Genomic DNA, 18,742 nt, shown 5'->3' with positions numbered 1-18,742 from the left:
CTTTGTTGCAGAAAAAGAAAAAACTGACGTCAGCGTGCATGGGTGCCGCCTAAGTAGTTTCTGTAACGTCATCTCAGCGCTCACGACACCAGTGACAGACGCAGAGCCGCCTGACGCCACCTACCGGCGCGCAGTGGTACTGCTAAACAAAAAACTCTCCGGATCCAGTCTGATGCCAGGGGATTATTCTAAGGTAAGGAATCTATCACTAACTAATGTCTTCTACAGATATATGGTTACACAAGTAGTAACTTGTGCATCGGGCAAACAGTCGCCTTGCCCACTTTCTTTCCGCCTCCGCACCCTTCCAGAGAGGAAATGAGGCTCTACCGTCTAGACCCAAAATGTGTGCTCTCATTCTACCTGAATCGCACACAACAGTTCCAGGTGGATGACCAGCTCTTTGTTGGCCACGTAAGCGCCAGGGAACACAAGAGGACTATCTCCCGCTGGGTCGTCTTGTGTATCCAGGCCTGTTATTCTCTGGCTAAAAAGGAACCTCCGGTGGGGTTGCGCGCCCATTCTACTAGGGCCACAGCAGCTACTACTGCTTTGGGATATGGTGTCCCCCTGCAAGACATCTGTCAGGCAGCCACGTGGGCCTCGCTGCACATTTTTACTAAGCATTATTGCCTTGACAGTCAAGTCCGGAGAGACGGCTTCTTTGGCCGTTCAGTTCTCCGTGACTTTCTGGTGTGGTGTTGGTTCTCAGACACACCACCGGGGTTGGTATTACTGGGGTATCTATTCTAAGGTAAGGAATCTATCACTAACGTGTTTCTTTCAGATGAACAAGTTATTTACCTTCGGTAACGATATATCTGTAAGAAACATTAGGTAGTGATAGATTCCTTACCGCTCCACTCATCCTCCCCGTTCTGCAAACTGATTTCTAGGGTTAAGGTCATTCCTTTCAGGGCCCTAGTTCCAATGCATCAGTGGTCAGTATGTTGCATGGCTCTGCATGCCTTGCGCGGAAAGTCATGTACAGAACTGAGGTCTGCGCGCATGGGCGCGTCTAAGCAGCTCCAACGACGTCACCTCGGCGACTACAAAGCCAATGACGTACGCGCAGCCGCATGACAACGCTTACCGACGCGTAGGGGTACTGCTGACAAACTTTCTGGATCCAGTCTGATGCCTTGAGGTTATTCTAAGGTAAGAAATCTATCACTAATTAATGTTTCTTACAGATATATTGTTGCCCAAGGTAAGTAACTTGTTCAACAGAATCGCCATTGGGTATCTGTCATGGGCTCTTCAAGCTCAGAGTTCCAGCCCTCAAGCGCTTTGGGCTTCGTCACAGGGTATGTTCTTTGCATTGTATTGTATAATCTAGTAATGAGCTTATTCAGAGATGCATTAGTCAGCATTTGTTCAAGAGCAGGTAAGGTAGATGGGGGCTTTGAAAATGTACTGTGGATCTCACGGCATGTACCCCTTATGCGATAGTATCACAATAAATCAGAAAATCTAGAGGACATATACTGACAAGGTGGGTGGCCGCGGGGGGTCAGGAATACATTGTGTGCAGCAGCCTTACTTACTTGATTGAATTGTCTGTTCGTCTGGATTAATATATGCATACCAAAATTGAAAAGTGTTTTTTTTTTGGATGTAAATGTGTGTATCCTAAGCTGATGTTATCGAGCAAAAATTGGTTGAATTTCTAAAATATATTTAATGCTGCTATTTGAGTAATAAATCGTTTTTCGTTAGGGAGATATATAACTTATATTACTATCTTGGTGCCATGGACTTTGCAACTATGACCTATGTATTACCCATTTAAAGGTATTCCGAACTGACAAATCCTTTCTTTGTCACCGCTAGCAATCCTGCCTTAGGCACTGAGGTGATCAATGCACTAGTCTTGCATAGGGTGACCACTAATGTAATATTATCTGATTTGGTGTCCAGCACAGCACTTCAATTCAAATAACATTAGTAGCTCGGGATAATTTTCATTGAACATAAGTAGCTCATCCTCGACACCTGACAGGATCTTTGCGCTACAGCGACACCCGCTGGTGACCCTTTTCCTTGCAGCCTGAGCTCTTTGCGCTAGATTTTAGAAGGTAACTCTTTCAGTAGAATTAAGTTGGTCACTGTATCCGGCCTGTGCTCCATTGCAGTCATCCTGAACTTGTGACTTTCACCCTGTCTCACACGAACAGATAATCACAAGTTGCGCTTTGTGCTTTTAGGCGCTATACTTACCTTAAACCTTTAAAATTGCATATCTCCGGTTCTTACTCATTGGATTTTTGTTGATTTGTTGTCAAATAATTTATTACATTTAAAAAAGGAACATGTTGGTCTGAAACCTCATGCCATTGTGTGAGGGCTGTTAAATACAAGTATTTGACAATGCACTCCTTTTATGGTATGCTAAATTGGGTAATCCAGGTTGGGTGCATAGGTGTATCGCCTTCTGATCTTAGGCGTGAAGTAAATAATATGTTGTGCCCTCACAGTCTGGGAGTGGCGTCCCTGAAGTGCACAACTCAACATGAATCTTCCTCAAGCTGCTTAAATTCCTTGGTTTGAATGAACACTCTTCATTTGTATGTCAAATTTATCACAGTTTTTAATTAATCATTCTATCTAATGCATCGATATTCATCCAACATAAAGTTGGGTGAACTAAGTACATTGTGCCCTCATACTTTTCACCTATCCCACTGCATTTGTGACATTCACATGCCAATGACCAGCCAGGATTCATCTTTTATCACAGTGATCTGTTCTCCCAATCAAATATCCAATAAGGGAGCGAAAGAAACAATTGACAACGACCTTTGTAATGCACCTTCTTTTTAATTCTCCTTCCTGGGAGCATTCTCCGCGGTGTCTCCATAACGTGCAGCTCCCTTGCTTGCTGCTCCACAGCTTAAGAATGGGGTATCTAATTGAGAAAAGATTAACCCCGCTTATAATGTCTCAATAATAAGTTAGTAAATCTTTATTTGCGTGATTAATTAAATCCGTAGCAACAACATACATATTTAAAATGGCTTAAAAAAAAAATGACAGTGATTCGCAAAACATCTATTCCGTGCTAATAAAAATCACACCTTCCATTCTTTGGGAGCATGTCAATAAAACAATTGAGGGTGATTCCTGAAATGTGTAAGCTAGCGGTGACTTCTCCCATGTACAATGTTTGAAACGCAACCTATATGTTATAATAATGGTTATGTCCCTAACCGGCTGTGGTTAGGCTAGTGATTGAACATCTAATCGATTTAGTTAACAGCAATGTGCAATTTATACCATAGTGCGTACGATTTCAGCAACAATCAGTCTTATGAATTACATTATGTCTGCGATTGGCCGTTTTTTATGCTTTCAGGGTTATAGGACCATTTTTTAGGTCTCCCGGCGTTTAACAGCGCGTCAGCGCTGTGTCCGCCAGGAGATCTTTTGTTGCTGACTATGCTTCCCAGGAGACAGCACCGGCCGCGCGCAAAGGCGATCGGCGTAGGCCACGCGCGCGCAAACACGCTCAGCTGCCGTCTCCTGGGAAGCTCCAACACCCTATGCGCATGCGCATACGCAGAGACACACACACACACACACACGAGCGCCCATGCACGCATGCACCCCCACATAAAGAGAACTCGCCCCTGCTGTCGCATACACGCATACACACACACACACACACACACACACACGTGCATCAAGCGCCCCCGCCCCGCCCCCCCGCCGCCACTTACCGCTACTCCGGTCTTCAGCTGCCACCGCGGGGCTCTCTCTAGGGCATGGGCTTCTCTCCGTGGGCGCGGCTTCTCTCCATGGGCGGTTCGATCCCCGGCCGCTCCTCCTCACACGTGGGTGTCCTCCCTGACGGTTGCATGCGTCAGTAATACCATGTGACCCCAAGGCAGCCACGTACAGCAACGAGAGGGGGCCCACTGCCGACAGGACCCCCAGGTGCCTGTGCTACGGCTCCCTACAGCATTTTAAAGGCGGCGCGAGGACGCCGCGCGAACCTGCACCGAGATATGGAGATACTGAGACAGGAAACAAACCAAACGTTTCCACCGAAATTTGTACAGACAGGAGCAGTGCGTAGGTTACAGTGCACGCGCGTGTGTGTAAATAAGTGCGAAGTGGGGATGGGCAGGCCATTTTACAAGCATGCAAAACACACTTTGACGTAAAGGCTCTAGGTTCTGTAATAACTACCTTCAAGGTTGAAGCAGATGGTTATGAAGCCGGGCTACGGGGTTCGAGTCCTGGCAGCGGCTCAAACACCCTGCAGCGCCAAAGCGAGGCCAGGCGGGGTGCCGGGGGAGGGTGGGCTTAAGTACGGGGAGCGGGGCTCGGGGGAGGCCTTATTTGGGTTCAGGACAGGCCCACCTGCGAGGAGTCACGGCCTAGACGCTTCCAGTTCCGTTCATCCGGTGCACCCTGCAAGGAGGGGCACGAGGCGCCGCGATGTCCGCCTCTGAGCTCTACAGCAAGGTAAGGCCTGCACCTTTAACATGCACAGGGGGCCCGGCTTGGGGTGAGGCTGGGAGGGATGGGGTGTTGTTGAAAGTGGTTAACTGTCTCGAAAGAGCACGTAGACCTTCATAGCTGCCAAGGTTTCAGATTGCTATGTGTGACGTTTTCATAATTTATGTGTAATTATGAGTGACATTTCAGCGGTTATGAGTGATATACTTTTTCGGAAGCAAAATCAAGCAATAAAGTCTGGGAAGTCATACATATCTGCAACCTGAAGCCCTACTGCCCTCCTAAACTGATCGTACTGTTAATAAGAAACGAGGACTCCGATGTGCACCCCTCTCATTGAAAGTCCACACTGCACCACTGCAAACAAAAGAACGTTTCTGCAAATGTCAGCAAAGTCAGTTATTGTAGTAGGGTCAGTTAGAAAACCTGCGCAGTGTGCCTGCCACTTGCTCACCTCGAGTAGAGAAAATATCATAATGACTGCAATACTAGGGGGTACTGAATGTAGCCGAGGTTCAGATTCCATTTGCCATATTTTTGTGTACCGCTTTATTTTCTTCTGCTTTACCTGATGTCTTTCTTGACTGCTCGGCCGCTTCCCGGGTGACCTCTTAGAGGACGAGGCAGGCCGCGGTGGTGCAAGAGGCGGCATGCTCGTCACCTCAGCTACCCGGACCTCATGTAATAACCACCTGCTCCTGCAGTCCCTCTGACATGACTGTAGGGCCCGCATCACCATCCAGTGACCGCTGGATCCAGGAGGCGCCAACGTTACCCCTTAAAGCACAACTCCTGGAAGCCTACTGTACACCTACCTGTTCACGAGCCACCATATTGCAGTGCTGATGTGTTTTAAAATGAAGTTAAAGTGCAATCTGGATTTGTAATGAAAGCATCTGATAACTCGCTGTGGGGGAATTAGTGGGAATTACTACGGTCAATGTTTCTGATTTTACTGCATAGGCTGCATACAGTACATGTATTTTCCCCCATCATTTTGCATGCAGTAACATTTAAATTGCTTAATATTTGAAGGGAAAATGATGGCTTATTCTCACAGCAAACTGGATATTGTTGGATGTTTGTGTCCCTGGTGCCGTTTTAAGAAGTGTAAATGTTCCAGATGCCAGGATCCTACCAACTCTGTTTTGAATCCAATGAGTGCACTTTAGCTGTGGCCCTTCGTTTAAGCCTTTCCCCCATATGTTGCTAGCACAGAGTGGAAAAATCAGGCGGGTGTCTTCATGGGTCTTTTTAAAATAGTTTGCTTGGCAAAGTTCAAAGAAGAGGTTGTGAAAATGAATTTTGCCATTTTTTCCTTCAAATTTCCCTACTCATGTCATGCCAATCAGGACAGTTTTCCCATTACCAGACTTCCTCATGTCATGCCAACCAAGACAGTTTGCCCATTACCAGACTTATTGTGATATGCAGAGACAGTAGCGTAGGAAGGTGCAGGCTGCCCCCGGGGTCATCACTGTGTGTGAATAATAACCGCTGTGAGGCCGTGCATGAGGTGCATCATCAGAGCTGTGTGAATAATAACAGCTGTGAGCCCCGTGCTGAGGTGCATCATCAGAGCTGTGTGAATAATAGCTGTAAGCCCGTGCCAGAGGTGCATCATCAGAGCTGTGTGAATAATAACAGCTGTGAGCCTGTGCCTAAGGTGCATCATCAGAGCTGTGTGAATAATAACTGCGTCAGCCCCGTGCGTGAGGTGCATCATCAGAGCTGTGTGAATAATAACAGCTATGAGCCCGTGCGTGAGGTGCATCATCAGAGCTGTGTGCATAATAATAGCTGTAAGCCCGTGCCAGAGGTGCATCATCAGAGCTGTGTGAATAATAACAGCTGTGAGCCCGTGCCTGAGGTGCATCATCAGAGCTGTGTGAATAATAACTGTCAGCCCCGTGCGTGAGGTGCATCATCAGAGCTGTGTGAATAATAACATCTGTGAGCCCGTACCTGAGGTGCATCAGAGCTGTGTGAATAATAACTGTGTCAGCCCCGTGTGTGAGGTGCATCATCCACATTGCTCAGGTCACCCAAATTCCTGCACTCTCTACCACACTGCTTTCAAGAACACCATACTCTTGCACACACTCACACTGCTCACCAATTCAAAGTGTGCTAAAAATTTGATGCAACGCATTGTCATACACAATGCCAATAACTCAAACTTTAATGCTGGGAGACCTATTGCATTGTAAATGCTTGTCCTAGAGGCTGTTGGGGTATTGCAGTTTGTTCTTGAGTAGCCTCTTCTAATTCCAACAGCAGTGTGCAAATGAAGCAATAATGTGCAAATTAGGCAACAATTAGAATTGTAGGACCGTTTTACTCTCTCATGGTTTAGGGCCACCACTTGTCTGAGGGCTGTTGGGCTATTAGTTTGTTTCATAGGTAACGCCCGATATTTCCACCGGGTGTTCGCCAAGTTCTTCATGTATGTCTCTGCTATTTAGCCTTATTTCGACTATGAATCATAATGATCAGGATTCCTACCAGGCAACTTAATTGTACGTCCTCGCCAGAAAAACACGCTTTTACTGTCTGCCTGCATGTCCGTATTCTTTAAAGGTTGGAAAGTGGGGGGCGTAGCCAAGATGGCAGAGTGGGCAGTCGCACTGCTCCGGAGCTCCCGCCGACGGCCTACACCAGCACCGGCATATTGGCCGCATCAGCTACAGTCGGCCCAAAACTTGCGAGGGACTTGACCCCGGGCTTGGAGTCCAGCGCTTGGGGGAGAAAGGAGGCGGCCGGAGAGGCATTCTGGCTCCGAGCCAGGAACCACTCACAGCGACGGAGACCAGCAGAACGGAGAGGCCGGGTGCCGCGACCGAGGAACAGAGGGCCTGGGACTCTGCTTCTTGCCCTACTTGAGTGGGCGAGACTGCTGGGCGCGGCCGGCTCTGAGGATCCGCGCTGCATGAGTGCTGAAGGGGGAGGTCCGGTGCTCCCCCGGGGTGAGGGCCTGCGGCTCCACGGGTCACCCGGGCGGGCCGCCATCTTGAGAATGGCCTGGAGGTGGCCGGGTGCGTGAGCGGTTCGCGCGGAGACGTGCTGCCCCTGGTGTGCTCAAGGACAGAGAGGATCGCCAGCGGAGCCTTGGTCCCCTCCGTGTTGGTCTGGTGGAAGTTCTTGGCGGCCCCCTCGGTGCTGGAGAGACGGGGCAGGGCCGCCATTTTGTGAGGAGACTGCCAAGACCGTCATGAGCGCAGGAGCGAGCCCACTGGGGACGTCGCCGGGCGGAGGGCCTGGAGAACGGCGCTTGAATGGGGGGCCTGGAGCCAGCAGGGACAGCACCTCGAGTCTGCAGAGTGGAGGCCCACTGAAGCTCTGGTGGGCGGCAAGCCTGGGGTCGGGCCTATCGACGAGCCTGTCTGTCGGAAGGAAAGGACGGTTGGGGAGCCCATTAACAAGAACCTGCAGATGCCGCTGGTGAGTGGGGCTACGGATGGCAGAGCGTTGCTGATCTGCAGCACAGACTGGCGTGCCACTTCCCACTGGTCTACAGGTCAGAGCGGCTGGAGGAGCGGAGGTGGGGGGGGCTCCGTAGTCCTAGGTAGGGGCTGGAGGACTGTTTGGCGGTCAACAGTGCAGCTCTGATGTGGCATTGGAGATGGAGGAGAGCTGGCGCAATCTGGGGAGTCCCTGCCGCAGCTTGAGGATCGTATCTGAAGGGTTTTAGGTGCTGGTGCTGGGTGCGGCCCTCTGGTGACGCAGCCTATTGGGTCTGCTGGTGCCCTTCTTGAAGCCTGACCATGGCGAGTGAGACCGCTGGTTAACAGGAGGCACTGGAGCTGGCATAGCCTCGAAGAGCCGGGGTGCTACGGGTCTTGACCGGCGGCGACTCCCCTACATCTCTAGTCCACTCAGGCGTGCAGCCTCCTTCGGGGGCTGGAGGACTACTCAACTGACGTCAGCTGATGAGTGGATGTTTGCGACGGCGACAAGTGGGAACCCTCCACGATTCACTTGAACTTATATGGAGAGTGCCATGTCCTCCTCCAGAAACAGGAAAGAAAAGACCATTAAAGACTTGTTTGTTAAAGCGCAAGCAGATCCAATAGCCTCCACCACAGCAGCGGGGTCCCAGGGCCCGAAGCCAGGGAAGGAGGATGGGGCGGAACCCATCACTAAGGCGTTCTTCGAATCCATGTTTGTCGCTCTAAGGGAGGACATTCACACCCTCGAACAAGAGTTTGCATCAGAGATTCGAGAGGTCAGACGAGAGGTGGATGGCATTGGAGACACTCGCTGATCTGGAAGGTAAAAGCTAGGGAAAGGCGTGGAAAAAGCGGCTCTGCAGCAGGAGATTCTCCGGATCAATGATCAACAGGTAGACCTCCAAACACATGTCGAGGACCTGGAAAACAAGTCCCCGCGCCACAATATACGCATCAGAGGGCTGAAGGTGGATGAGGACACAAAAGATCTCTTCTCCTACTCCAGAGAACTTTTCAATCAATCACATCCTTGGCAGGCCACTGGAGACAGAGATGAGAGTGGACCAAGCACACAGAACACCGTTGGCCCCACCGCCAGACACACTAGTCTGTATTCAAGACTTTCGTATCAAAGAGGCCATCCTCCAAAAAAGTGCGGCAGCTGCAGCCCCTGCAGTTTCTGGGACAATCCCCTGTACTTTATCAAGATCTATCCGCCCTCACGCTACAGAGGAGGAGAACCTTCAAAACTATCACTATGCACCTCCAGCAGTGCAACGTCACCTATAGCTGGGACCATCCGTTCCGGCTGGTGTTCCACAGGGATAATAAGCTGTACCAACTGCGTTCTTTGTCGGAGGCAAGCAGGTTGCTGGGTGTGGAAGTGCCAGAGTCTGCAGGTGGAGACGAGGATTCTAAGGAGGAGACTGATGATTCCAGACCCCGATAGCGTCAACAGGTGCCGTCTCAGGAATCCCCCAGCTGCAGAAGTCATGGAGGGCAGGAGGTCGGCTTTGGAGGCGGCTTCTACTGATCTTCCCAGCACCCAGCCCGGCTGACTCTAGACTCTATACCTGGCCGATTGTTTGATTTCCTAAGGCCCAGGCCGTTGGCGGGAGGGAGGGGCATTCCTGTTGGAGAACTACCCGATATCCTTTCACTGATTAACCATGGTTGATGGACTAAGTGGTTTTGTCTTTTTTTGTTTCCTTCACATGTTTTGCAGTTTGGGAGTTGTTGGGGGTTGAGGGAGGGTGTCCAGTGCTCCACGTTCGCTTTTTATCAAGTGCTAGCGTAGCTCTGAGTGTGAGGGTTGCCTTCCCATATCTAGAGATTGCCTGCGTTAGCGGCACCAAGTGTACCTCCTCAGGTACAAACCTAACCCTGCTGATTATTAAGTATTGCTGGTTCCACCCTTAGGATTCTTACCCTCAATGTGAGGGGACTTAACAATCCAGTAAAGCGCAGGGCGGTACTGTCAGGCTTAGAGAACACACAAGCTGACCTATGTTTACTTCAGGAGACCCATTTGTTAGCGCGCAATTGTTATAGGCTGCGGTCCCGCAGGTTTCTCACTCAGTTCTTCTCCTCCTGCTCTACCAAGACGGCGGGGGTGGCGATTTTGGTGACCCAGCGGTTTAAGGGGAGGTACTCCATAAAGGTGCTGAGATTAAGGGGATGCTTCTGACCTACCGCTTCGCCTTAGGCGGTCTAACGTTCACTGTTGGCTCCCTGTATGCTCCGAATGAAGGCCAGGAGAAGTTCCTTCAGACTGCTCTTACTGAAGCAACAGCCACTTCGGACCGTAATATCATCCTAGGGAGCGACTTAAACCTTGTGTTTGACAACCTTTTGGACAGACCCAGTCAACGCACTCACCAAGTAGATGCACTGTCGGCAGAGGGAATCAGGCGGCTGCATGACTTAGGCCTACACAATCTTTGGCGTAGTTTTCACCCCCTGGAAAGGGAATACTCTTATTACTGTAATGCACACAAGACCTGATCATCTGCTGACTTCGGCCCCAGTACGTGGGTTTACGACCACAGTCGAGTTGGGGGTAGCCTCACTTTCGGACCATGCCCCGGTAATCGCCACTCTCACCCTTCCACCCACATCGTGCCCATCCAGGGTATGGCGTCTTAGGGACACTCTCTTACACAGGGCGGAGGTCGTGAAGCATATACAAGGCACCATTACTGACTACCTTTCTCATAATGCAAACACAGACACAATCTTTGCAGTCCAATGGGCGGCGCTGAAGGCCCTGGTTCGGGGGGAATTTCTTGCCCTCTCGACTGCCGACAATAGGGAACGCCAGTGCAAGCGCGATGAACTTTCACAACGCATTCGGTAACTAGAGCAAATGCACCAAAGGACGGGAGCCCCGAGAGTGTGGCGACAGCTTAAGACTATGCGCCACCAATTAACGGCGCTCGAGCAAGATAGAGCAGAGTATGCGGCCTTACGACTGCGAGACACTTACTATACGGGTGATGACAGGTGCGGGCGCCTGTTGGCCAATAGGTTGCGAGAGTTTCGTCAGCAACAAGGGGTCAAAGATTGTCAGGACTGACGGGACTTGCGTGTCTGAGGACGCTGAGATAGCGGAAACAATCCGGGATTTTTATGCTACTCTTTATGCTGGGAGCCCAGCCGATAGCTCTGCCGGAGTTGCCTTTTTAGACTCAGTTTCCCTGCCCTCTCTGACAGCATCCCAGGCCGAACACCTAGATAGAAACATCCAAACGGAGGAGGCTATTGCTGCTATTTCTCGCCTTAAGTTGGCGAAAGACCCAGGGCCGGACGGCTTCCCTGTTATTTTCTACAAGACGTTTTGCGTTCATTGGCCCTATTTGGAGCAAGTACTGGAGAGGGTGGGGATACAGGAGAAATTTTGCACCTTTATTTTTGATTGCTACAGATTCCCTACGGCCACAGTCAGAGTGAATGGATATACCTCCGCTAGTTTTACCATTGAGAGGGGCACGAGGCAGGGGTGCCCACTGTCGCCCCTTCTCTTTGCCGTGTACATGGAGCCCCTGGCCCAGAAAATGCGGCAAAATCCGGCAATTGAAGGGATCGGGTTCGGTGGCTATATCCACAAAATCTGTTTTTAAGCTGACGATGTGTTGATCTCACTAACTAACCCGAAGACAGCCTTACCAGCGTGCATGGCAGATTTGGACGCCTTTGCTCGAGTGGCCGGATTCAAAATATAAACGGACAATTCGATAGCCATGGACCTCCCTACCACCCGGGAATATCTGCAGAGACTGTTTCCCATCCAATGGGCAGTGGATGCCGTCCTATATCTGGGGATACAGTTGGCCTTGTCACTCCCTGCTATGGTTGCTGTAGGAAGGTACCTCCTGACTATGGTTGCCCCAACTTTTTGCCCTGTGTTTTAGCTGGTTTCTGACATAGTCGACCTGGGACCCTGCCAATCAGGACCCCAGGCCTACTGCTCTCTCTGTAAAATGGATTCCATGTACCTTAGGTACATTTCCAATTGGGACTGGGCCACCTTGTCAGACCCTGTAACTCAGGGCATCGGTGTACCCAGGGCCTACCAGGGGCTGAAGCATGTATTATGCCACCCCTGGATGGCCATCTAAATCTGACACAACTGGCTGCACGACAGCTGGGGCAACGTGGCTAACTCGCCCGTTGCTGTGGGTATAGTATCCCTATATCTAACCCTAAAATGGACACCCGAATTCCTATCAGTCACTCCTATGGCAGGCCTTGACAATCCTGAAGGCAGAGTGCGTGGAACCGTGTGAATTGGGCTCTGGCACGAGCCGAGCCCGGTTGCAGCTTGCGGAACCAAGACCCAATGGCTGTTCCATGATAACGCGTACCATATTGGTAACTTTGGTATCGCGTTATCAAGACATGTCGAGTAAGGTGTCATACGAATCGGGATGCTGCCCCCTCACCAATGCTGGCGACGAGGTTAGCCTTCCGCCCTTCTAGAGGGACACGACATGTACGTAACTGTGAACCCCGGTTAATGTTAACTGAAGCCTCAGCTCCACAAAATGGACGCTGCCACCACAGACACGAGTCTGACCTCCTGCTGCTGGGAGTCCTTCCAGCGAGGAGAGCTTGGACAAAGGGTTTCCTGTCCGGGGCGGTGTTCGCACCATCCCAAACAGGGTTTTGTGTATCCTGGGTAGGCAGGGCTTTACAGGAAGGTGACTGCGGAGTGGCACCCCGGTGCTCACTACGCATCTGCCAGCTAGAACCAGTTCCAGGGGCGCACAGCCCCTGACCTGGGGAAAGTCCGGCAGGGGAGAGGGGCGTAACTACCCCCCTTCCTGGTCCCACCCCTAGGGCAGGACCTAGTCACGTACCTACCCCTTTCTTTAGGATAAAGGCCGGAGGGCCGAAGGTTGAGGGTTGCCTTCCCATATCTAGAGATTGCCTGCGTTAGCGGCACCAAGTGTACCTCCTCAGGTACAAACCTAACCCTGCTGATTATTAAGTATTGCTGGTTCCACCCTTAGGATTCTTACCCTCAATGTGAGGGGACTTAACAATCCAGTAAAGCACAGGGCGGTACTGTCAGGCTTAGAGAACACACAAGCTGACCTATGTTTACTTCAGGAGACCCATTTGTTAGCGCGCAATTGTTATAGGCTGCGGTCTCGCAGGTTTCTCACTCAGTTCTTCTCCTCCTGCTCTACCAAGACGGCGGGGGTGGCGATTTTGGTGACCCAGCGGTTTAAGGGGAGGTACTCCATAAAGGTGCTGAGATTAAGGGGATGCTTCTGACCTACCGCTTCGCCTTAGGCGGTCTAACGTTCACTGTTGGCTCCCTGTATGCTCCGAATGAAGGCCAGGAGAAGTTCCTTCAGACTGCTCTTACTGAAGCAACAGCCACTTCGGACCGTAATATCATCCTAGGGAGCGACTTAAACCTTGTGTTTGACAACCTTTTGGACAGACCCAGTCAACGCACTCACCAAGTAGATGCACTGTCGGCAGAGGGAATCAGGCGGCTGCATGACTTAGGCCTACACAATCTTTGGCGTAGTTTTCACCCCCTGGAAAGGGAATACTCTTATTACTGTAATGCACACAAGACCTGATCATCTGCTGACTTCGGCCCCAGTACGTGGGTTTACGACCACAGTCGAGTTGGGGGTAGCCTCACTTTCGACCATAAAGGCCGGAGCGGGGACCCTTCCGAATTAGATCATCTTTGAATCAAGAATACTTTCTACGAAAGGACTTCGAGAGTCTTCTCAAGATTTCTCCCTTGTGGCTAAGGAGTAGTCACCCTGCATCCGCAGGCTCCATCTAAGAACTCTGCGGTTTGCTGCAAGTCCTTCCTCAGGAATCCGACGACCCAGCTCGACGAGAACCGGCTTCCCTGGCACCTCTGACCTCTACCCACATCGTCAGCTCAGCTGAGATCTGTGGGTGCGACGAGACCTCGAGGGACCGGCCATCATCAAAACCTGCACGCTTTCTTAACCAGCACGACCACCGAAGAAATCCTCTGGTGAGTGCTCTGGGGTCCGAGAAGCCCCGACCCTGAGCAGCTCCAGCACCGAAGTGCAGCCTCCCAGCATCTCCACGATCTGCATGGGGCCCTTCTGCTTTGCTGTTCAGCACGTTGTCCGATCACTGGCCGCTGGCTTGTGACTCTTTGACGACGAACGACAACCAACGTTGCTGGTCTGGTTGCTCCAGACTAGCCTTTGCTCCTTTTTACGAGAAGAGCACCCCGGACCCTCCTGGTCCACCCAAGACGCCATTTTAGGCCCACCACGTGGCCCTGAAATCTGCCAAGGCTTGTTGCCCCAATCCTGGGCCCAGCGACGCCGACAGCATCAACCTTCGTGGGAAAGCTCGCACCTCCATCCCGGTCGCCGACAACGCCTCCTGGTCCATGAGACTGCAGAGCCTAGCATCGCCCACTCACCTAGTCGAGGTGACGATCATCTGGTGCCTTCCTGGTACCCTCTGACTACTGGCTAGTAGTACGAACTTGGTCCCCTCTCCTTTCAGGTGTCATCTATCTCTGATCCAGGCTTGGATCTCTACGAACTATTCTCCACTGGTCGCCGGCCAGCAACTCCTTCCTTCCGGCTCCTGGCTCGTCAGCGAAGACCCCCGACGCCTGTAAGACTTGTGCAGCCCCAGCCCTTGTGGCTAGGTAACTTCGGCATTTCGGTGCCCGCATAGCCTCCATACTTAAGGGTCCCGAGTCCCTCGCTTCCGACTTGCCTTATCGGGTCCGCCCGAGACCACTAAACTTTCCGTGCCCTCGGGCACTTGTATTAATTGTGCACTTGAAGTATTTTCCTAAGAGTTTTGTTCTGTACTTAGTACCCTGTCCTCATAAAGAGTCCAGGGCTGTTGTGATTCTAATAAATACACTGTTTATTTTCATAACACTTGTGTGGTGTCCTTTCACTTGGTGTTCAAGGGGTATGTGATGGTATAACAGCTGGCTTAACACGCCCTCTAGAGTTTAGCCCGAAGACTGCTCGTATCCACACTACTAGGATAGCTGGTCTAAGGTTGACTTACAACCAATCACCATAAGGGTCGTTTGCGCCGATGTATAGTGGTCACTAGAATAGTGAACACTGCATATCGGGCCAACTTCTCACAGTTGCCACCAACTACGCCATCCTTCGCGGGAAATCCGACACGAGGTTGGCCGGTGGAAGCACTACCCTCTCTCTCTTGGTCAGGCAGGATCGTGTCGGTTAAAATGACTATTTTGCCCCAGATCCTCTATTTATTCCGCACCCTCCCTCCCCGACCGCCTGTTGGCTGGATTCATCAGACGCAATCCGACTTGGCCCAGTTTATCTGGAATGGCCAGCAGCCGCGAATGCGGAGATCACTGGTGACGCTTGCCCAGGAGATGGGAGGACTGAGCGTTCCCGACCTCCCAACTGTACTTTCAAGCGGCACCATTGCGATACCTAGTTGAATGGAGCAGATGGGAATCAGAGAAACATTGGTTGTTTCAAGATCGGGCGGTGGCGGCACGACCATTGCAGGAAATTCCTTTCCTGCGCAAGCCCCATAGGCTCCCTAACATGCATGCCTCGCACATTACCCGGGTTCCTCTTGAGGTGTGGGATGCCACTAATATTGCACACGACCTTACAACCTTCCCCTCTCCCCTCACCCCGTTGGTCGATAACCCCGACTTCACCCCAGGTGCAGAAGGGACAGCTTATGCACATTGGAGGCCTGCTGGTTGCCCGTTTTTGTATCACATGCATGGAGCTGAGGGGGTTGTTCCATTTTCCCAATTTAGGCAAGGAGTACGGCTTCCCGGAGACTGAACGACTAAGTCAAGTCAAGTCAATAAAGCTTTATTTCGGCAGTTTTCAACCATAAAAGCAGAATACAAAACACAATTTAAAATCTAAACATTTAAACTGTTAATCCAAAGGATAATATAAAGCTTTACATAAGACCAGATTTAAAATATGAGTAAAATCGAGATACAAATATAATGTGTTACAATTAGAGAATAAAAATAGGGAGGGAAGCATATGGCGGACACCAAATGACAAGAATATTTAATTGTAGGAGATGCTTATCATTCCTAAAAGTTAATTTACTGCAACCTAGCTTGGGAGACTTTCTAAAGCCTTAATCCTAGCTCTACGAGTGCACCACATTGAAAACAAAAACCTTGAGGTGGCAAAAGCTATCAATGGAGTGGAGTCATATTTCAGGATCGTATATACTGCTAAGTAGTTCCTGAAACCCAAATTATTACATAATTGCCAAATCCACCTTACTCTGGCTTTTTTATAAAGGGGTAGAATAACACAATATGGAGGTCCAATTCTTCCTTTTCAGTGCAGCCTGGACAACCCAATGGAGTGATAGAAATACCTCTCCATTTGTTTGTTAGAGCCCTTAATGGAAGTGTCCCATGCCTTAATTGCGGGTAAAGTTTCTTTGCCGTGAGGGGCTGAATGTTGTCCAGAGTATGTTCAAATTTATAAATAAGTTTGACCTCCAAAAAACTATTAGTTAGGCCACCCAGTCAACTGTTCTCTGTTAGACACGCCAAATTGTGTTCCTTTAGTGCCAGGGAGAGTGATTTCTTGGAAATAAGAGGACATGAATCCTCCAGAGAATACCAAAGATTATGTCTCCCGATTTTAATGCAAAGGTATCTAATGTGCTGAAGCCATGGTAACTTCCCCACACCCAAGATGGACAGGACATTCTTTAATTGCTCCCTATAGGTAGCCAGTTCGGGGTTGCTCCAGAGTCGTCGCTAAAAAAAGAGGGGGCGTTTGGCAATTATATCCTTTATGGGGTCAACTCCCAGATCTAACCTCAGGGGAATAAGTGGTGTACCCTTCGGGAGCCCCAAAAGACATCTAAAGAAATTGTTCTCTGTCAGAACCAGTGAATTCTCGATGCGGTGGCCTCACAGTTTGACCCCATAGAGGGCTCCCCCCCGGCTTGAGTCTTGTAGATTTCCACCGGGGGGCCCACCGTTTTCAAACTGCATTTATTGTGGACCTTAAGAATACCACCGGAAGGTTGTGTCAATTTAAGGTTTGCTTTTGTTATTTGGGGCCCCCAATCCATTTGGTCATTGATACTGACCCCCAGGTATTCAAAAGTGTACATTCTCTCCAAAGCTATTCCATTCATTTGCGGATGAGGACAATTGAGTCTTTGCATGAAAGACCATATATTTGGTATAAGCAAGGTTAATCTCAAGATTTCTATTTTTGCAAAAATTACAGAACTCTGTCAAGGTCCTTTGCAATCCCATAGGGGACTTGGATAATAACAGCGTGTCGTCCGAAAACATAAGTGCAGAAATCTTGTAGTTTGCCAGCTGGGGGGAATCCAAATCTTTTGAGGCCAGTAAATCAGCAATCAAGCCATTAAGGAAGAGAGAAAAGAGTGTTGGGGCCAGGACACAGCCCTGCCTGACCCCCTTTTCCACGGGGAAGGGGGCTGTTAATTCCCCTCTTTTCCCAAAACGTACCCTTGCAAATGTTTTTTTATGCAGGCGTCCTATCTGGTCACATAGATATGGTGGCACTCCCATGGCTCTCATTAAGGCCCAGAGCTTATCACGCAGGACCATGTCGAACGCAGATCTTAGATCGACATAAATAAGATACAAACTACCCCCTTCCATAGTGACGGTCTTCCAGTAGATCATTTGCAGTCTGAATACCTGGTCGATTGTAGAAATCTTCGACCGGAATCCTGCTTGTAATGGTGTGAGAATCTGATGTTCCTCCATCCAAGACTGCAATCTGAAAGAAACACGTTAGTGTTAGATTCCTTACCTTAGAATAACCCCAGGCGTCAGTCTGGATCCGGAAACTTTTGCGTAGCAGTACCCCTGCGCGTCGGTAGGCGTCGTCTGCAGGCGTCCCCTGCGGCTCCGCGTCCGTCGTTGGCGTCGTGCGCCGTGATGACGTCGCTGGAGTATATAGACGCCGCCTCCGCGCGCTGACGTCAGTTCTTCTTTTTTCCGCGCCAGTGGACGCAGATCTGAAGAGCAGTACTCCGGTCTTTGACCAAGTTTTTTCGTGTTATTATCACTTTGTGCCTATTAGGATGCCTGGGTTCAAGCACTGTGATGACTGTGAGCGCACGATGTCGGTCACAGACCATCACCGCCTCTGTCTCCGGTGTCTGGGCCCCGACCACGACGTAGACTCCTGCGTCGACTGCCGGGCCCTCACCAGCAAAGCTAGACGGGAGCGGTCCCGCAAGCTACTGGAGCTCCGGGTGTCGGCCCCACGTCGGGACCGGGAGCGGTCCCGGTCCGGCCGGAGGTCGAGAGAGCGTTTGAGGGAGCGGTCGCGGGGCCGCGCCGGGCGTTCCGGAAGTCGACACCACTCGTCATCCTCGTCAGGTAAGAAACACAAGAAGTCGGGGCGTCGTCATCGTCCCCCCGACGCTCGCGCGATGCGGCCGGGGGTTCGGGTGACCTCAACCCCGCGGCTCCGCGAGAGTCGCCGGCGCGGCCTGCCCCATACCCTCGGGTCCCTGGGCACGGTGCGACGCCTGAGGAGATAGAGGCGTTCCTCATGGCCATGAGGGCCCTGTCTCCTCCGGCGGGTTCCACAGCGCCTACGGGCCCAGTGAACCCGTCCGGGGGCCCTAGCGGTTCTGCTGACCCTACCTCGACGCCGTCGGATGCTCCGATTCCGGCGCCGCCGGCGGCGCCGATCCCGGCGCCGCTAGGGCCTTCGGGGTCGACGCCGGATGGACGCCCATCCAACCCGGCGCCGATTCCATCGGGGTTGCCCGCGGCTCCGCCTCCGCGCGACGCCGGTTCCTCGGTGCCGGCTTCG

The 18,742-nt window shown here is 51.1% G+C and overlaps 1 protein-coding gene and 1 pseudogene across 3 annotated transcripts in view; both read left to right on the top strand.

Moving 5' to 3' along the window:
* The window catches only part of CCDC18 (coiled-coil domain containing 18), a 1,483,839-nt gene that overhangs the window by 1,383,834 nt on the left and 81,263 nt on the right, over positions 1–18,742 (top strand). The window lies entirely within an intron of this gene.
* On the top strand, positions 3,834–3,962 carry LOC147747446 (small Cajal body-specific RNA 14; annotated as a pseudogene).

This window comes from Lissotriton vulgaris, chromosome 1_1, assembly GCF_964263255.1.
Source record: "Lissotriton vulgaris chromosome 1_1, aLisVul1.2, whole genome shotgun sequence".
NCBI classification, from domain to species: domain Eukaryota; kingdom Metazoa; phylum Chordata; class Amphibia; order Caudata; family Salamandridae; genus Lissotriton; species Lissotriton vulgaris.
Note: the sequence above shows the minus strand (reverse complement) of the source record. Positions and strands in the feature narration are given on the sequence as shown.